Source organism: Lepus europaeus, chromosome 4 (assembly GCF_033115175.1).
Source record: "Lepus europaeus isolate LE1 chromosome 4, mLepTim1.pri, whole genome shotgun sequence".
Taxonomy (NCBI): domain Eukaryota; kingdom Metazoa; phylum Chordata; class Mammalia; order Lagomorpha; family Leporidae; genus Lepus; species Lepus europaeus.
Window position 1 is genome coordinate 20319427 of NC_084830.1, and position 5006 is coordinate 20324432.

A 5006-nucleotide genomic window follows, 5' to 3' on the forward strand; every position below is an offset into this window, starting at 1 on the left:
AGGCAGAACCTGGAGTGATGCAGCTACTAGCTAAACCTGAAGGGTTTCCAGTAATTATCATCTGATGGGCTAGTGCAAGGAAGAACTCTTCTCAGAGGAAATGACCCTGCCAACACCTCGATTTCAGGCTTGTACTTTCCAAAATCTGAAGGGAATACATCTCTGTTGTTTAAAGTCGCCTTGTTTGCGATATACTGTTTAGGGGCCCCAATAAACTATTATAGTAGAGAAGAAGTTATCCTTTCTTTATTTACACCAGTGACTTAAAGAAGCTATTCTCATATATAAGCTACAGAAAGGATAGTCAAAATAGGTAATAAGACACAGACAAAAAGAGAACAAAAGCTGTAGAAATATGGCTCTAGATGCAAGTAACATATTTTTATTTTATTCCAGGTAAGAAATGCATAATAGAAGATACAACAGACAAAAACTTCTGAGAACAAAGCTATATGATTGTTCTGAAGAACGGAGATCATATTATCATAGTACATTTTCTATTGGTAAGAGCTACCTGAGTCTTGGTAATTTATTAAAGAGAAGAGATTTACTTTGGCTCATGGTGTTGGAGGCCAAGAAGCACAAGAGCATTGTGCTGGCATCTTCTCTGCTTCTGGTGAGGGAATCATGCTGCTTCAACTCATGACAGAAAGTAGAAGGGAATGTGGGCTGCACCTTATAACAGCCTTGTCCTGCAGTCACTGACCCTGCAGTCCAGTCCCATCAGAGTGAACCTTCACTCACACTCCAATCAGGAGGACAGAGCCCTCATGGACCAGACCTCTCCCTTTAGGCACCTCCTCCCAACACCGCCACAACAATGATCAAATTTCATCACGAGTCTTAGAAGGGGACAAGCCTTACTAAAACCATAGCACTATAGGACAATGAAATAAATTTGAGAGAAAGAAGCTAACGTAATGAAATGGAAGATCTAGTTCAAATTTCCCACTTCTCTCATGGACTAAATACTGTTTTGGAAAGTATAATTACATCATAAGTAAGGAAATATTTTAAATTTATTTTGGAATCTGTATGCACATTATTTGGGGCATGAGCTATGCAATTGTCAATAGAAATTAATTTTCATGCTTCTATATTTGTATATCAAATTGGGGATGTAAGTTCCATGAAGGAAGGAATCATGCCAGTATTGCTTATCCCTTGATCTTCCAGGGCCTAGAATTGTTCTTGTTAAATTGTAGGCACTCCATCATTAATCACGGAACTAATAATGGAAAGAAAATGAATAACCTGAGAAGCTTTCAGTCAGCTAATGACAAAGCAGAGAACTGAGGTCTGATTAATTTTCCAGCCTAATTGGTTATGGCTTCCAGTATTTGGCTGCCAGGTAACAGCTTGAAGTTCTTTTTTATGAAGCCATCTCTTATCTGTGTGTTTACCTAAGTTTGTTTTAAGTTACTTTTACCTTAATTGGTGTTACACTCAGGTGGTATCTGACACTGTGAATCTATATGTGTATTTTCATCTCAGTTGTGGACTAATTTTAGATTCCTGAAAAGTTGCAAAGATATTATACAGATTCCATATGTTTCACTTTGTTTTGTCTAATGTTAACATTTATATCACCATAGCATGTTTTTCCAAAGTAAGAAATTAATGAAAAAGGTATATTACTGTTAATTCAACTTCAAACTTTATTTGGATTTCACTAGCTGCGTTGAGGATCTCTTTCCCTTCTAATATCTAATCTAGACTGTAGCTTTGCTTTTATATCGTGTACCATATACGTGCTTTCATACACTGTATAAACTATATTTATTTACCAATTTTGGTGGGAACTTCTTTTAGTTACCATTTTTAGATAGTCAGTAGCAACCAGAATGTTCCCAAGAGGCACGCAGTTAATTAATCCATCAATTATGTGGTTCCAATTCACCAGCTCTGAGTAGAATAAAGGCCACAAATGCAATCCATGTTTCTTCAAAGAGTCTAAAGAATATAAATCTAAGCGTTTAATAAATTCACCATTACGCTTCCTTGAAGGTACATAAGCAATCAGGTAAGTGGCTAAACGTCTCTTTGTCAGCGATATTGCATTGCAGTTAGTCTGCGTTTGGTAGAGCTGTCAGATCAATGCAGCCACTGAAGCACTTCAGATTTGGATGCTCCTCAGTTTATTGCCATAGATAGTGACAGTGGGGGAAATTGTAACTGCAATAAAGGGGTCTTCCTTTCCCTTCTTTCATATTTCCGTATACTAACAACCAACTACTGATATTGTGAATTACCTGTGACTAGTCCATGAATAGTAACATTTGCATAAGAATTTAGGAGCCTACTAAGGGGAGATGATTTAGAACCATGGAGGAAACGCCAAGGAACTGATGCTGAGCCCCGTTGTCACGAGGCCTCCACCTGGCTGACTCTGGACTTCCCTGGATGAGCCTGATGGACCCTCATCAGAACAAAGCCTGAACATCTGCATAATTATCAATTACATAGACTCATTGTTTTATTTATAACTTCCCACTGAAGCTTTCTTTGTCCTTTTAAAAACCCTCTTGCGTGGGGGCCTGTGCTGTGGCACAGCTGGTAAAGCCGCCTCCTGCAGTGCTGGCATTCCATGTGGGTGCCAGTTCCAGTTTGGGATGCTCCACTTCTAATCCAGCTCTCCCTATGGCCTAGCAAAGTAGCGGAGGATGGCCCAGGTCATTGGGCTCCTGCACCAGGTGGGAGATTCAGAAGAAGCTCCTGGCTGCTAGCTTTGGACTGGACCAGCTCTGACTGTTAAAACCTTTTGGAGAGTGAACCAGAATAAGAAGACCTCTCTCTCTCTCCCTGCCTCTGCCTCTTTGTAATTCTGCCTCTCAAATAAATAAATAAATCTAAAAAAAAGAAAAAACTTCTTGCTGGTTTGTTGAGTGAAAAAGAGCACATTTTGGATAAAGAGATCTCACTTTTGTCTAGATGCTGGCTTCTTGAAATAAACTCTCTCCTCTTACCAAAAAGAGAAAAATCATTAGTTCAGACAAAACATGCATGGTTGCATTGGCTGGAGGTGAGAAGTATCTGCTAATTTAGATAGACATGAAATCTGCCTTCCCCTGTTGTTTCATTTCCTAATATTTATTGCACTCATATAATCTAACTAGTATGCATTATATAGCTTCACATATAACGTAGACATGATCCTTTCTGGTCTTCATAAAATCACAACAAAGAAACTGTTTGGTTACATGTACAAAGGAATATGATTGACAAACGTTAATGCAGAATATGGTTCTCAAAGTGATAAGGAAATGCAATCCCTTACAGAAGGTTGCTTTAATGTGTGCTATGCCCTCTGTAAGGACTGACTACTTTTACGCTGGAAGATGCTGATTTTATGTATTTGTTGACCTAAGCTCTGCATTTGCAGTGTCCACACAAGCTCTCCATGGTTTTTATGTCCTTGCATCCTACTGTATCACTTGTACTCTTTCCATGTAACATTTGTGATATCTGTGCAAGTGATTAGTTAATGTATTTGCTATGAATGAACAACAATAAAGACATGATTCTCCACGGTCTATTTTTCTAAAGCTCTAACTCAGAAAACCTCTAAAGATTGACTCAATTTCTTGGGCAAATTATATGAAGAAGGGATTCCAAGAACACATGCTCCTGGAGAAGTTTTATTTCTTCCAGATCACCTGGAACTCAAACAAAGTGAAACTAGCAATTTTATCCGGATTTCAACAAAACCTGATTGCTGTGTTTAGCCATAAACCAGAACAATGAAGTATACAAAACTCTTTTATGACCTATTTATTCACTGGTTCAAGTCATCTGTTTGATATTATGTGTTTGAATTTTGAGAAGACAATAAAAGCCAAGCAAAATTGAGGGAATTAATTCACCTTAAGAAAATAATCTTGCAGAATTATTCCAGAATAATATTCAGCTATGGGAAAATTGTGTTTCTTGTCCATGGTGAGCCTATATTGTCTGCTAGTCACTGTCTTTTGTCAAGAGTAGCTAAGCTGGTATTGCCTGAAGTAGCCCTGAACTATGAACATCTTAGATATTTTGAGCAACTTCTTGGCTTATTAAAACTTACATTGAAAGAGAGTTGGCTTATTTCCATGTAAGTAAGAAGATCATTGATTGGAGCCAACATGTGGAAAGCAAAATTATTATGTTCTGATTTAATGAAGGCTCTCATTATTCTCCAGGGACTTTCTCTGCTCTTGTTGGAAACAAAACGTTCCCTGCTATCATGACTAATTATCATAGCCTGCACAGGCTAAACTCATTCCTTAAACAGCTGTTCAGACCACCTGGGAGTCCAGGGGAAAACGCTTTCTCTTTTTCGTATAATATCTAGAAAAATACTAAGATCGTCTCCTGGGACTCTGAATAAAATCAGAGCAGAGAGCAGCTCACCTTGAACCTGGGTTCACAGGCTGAATATTGCAGTATTGGAGGGGTGGAACCATTCATTATGGTGGATTTCCTTGCCAGCACACTCCCCACTTTTGCCTGGTTAGATTCTGGAAACTAATCCCAGGTTACTCATTGCATTTCTGCATCCTATTCTTTTAATCATGTTGTATGACTCTTGCAATTAATCTTGACTCTGCCCGATATTGCTTTCTTTGCTCTTTTTCCACCTTAAGTTGAAATTGATTTATTTGTTCAGGCAAACTTTTTTTTTTACTTAAAAAATTTTGTAAGGGAAACAAATTTTGTGTATTTCATATACACAATTTTAAGAGCATAATGATAATTCCCATCCTACCCTCCCTTCCTTCTCATTCCCATCCTTCTTCTTCTTTTCTTACATTTCTTTTAATTTTTACATATTGTCAATTTACTTTATAATCACAAGCTTAAACCTCCACTAAATAAAGAATTCAACAAGCAGTGGAAAAAAAAGTGTTCCTCAAGAATATAGGCAAGAGCTATAAACAGTAATCAAATCTCAAAATGTCAATTTTGCTCATATACAAAAATGTAATGTATATGGGCAAACATACTTAATCTCAGTAGATTCTTAACAA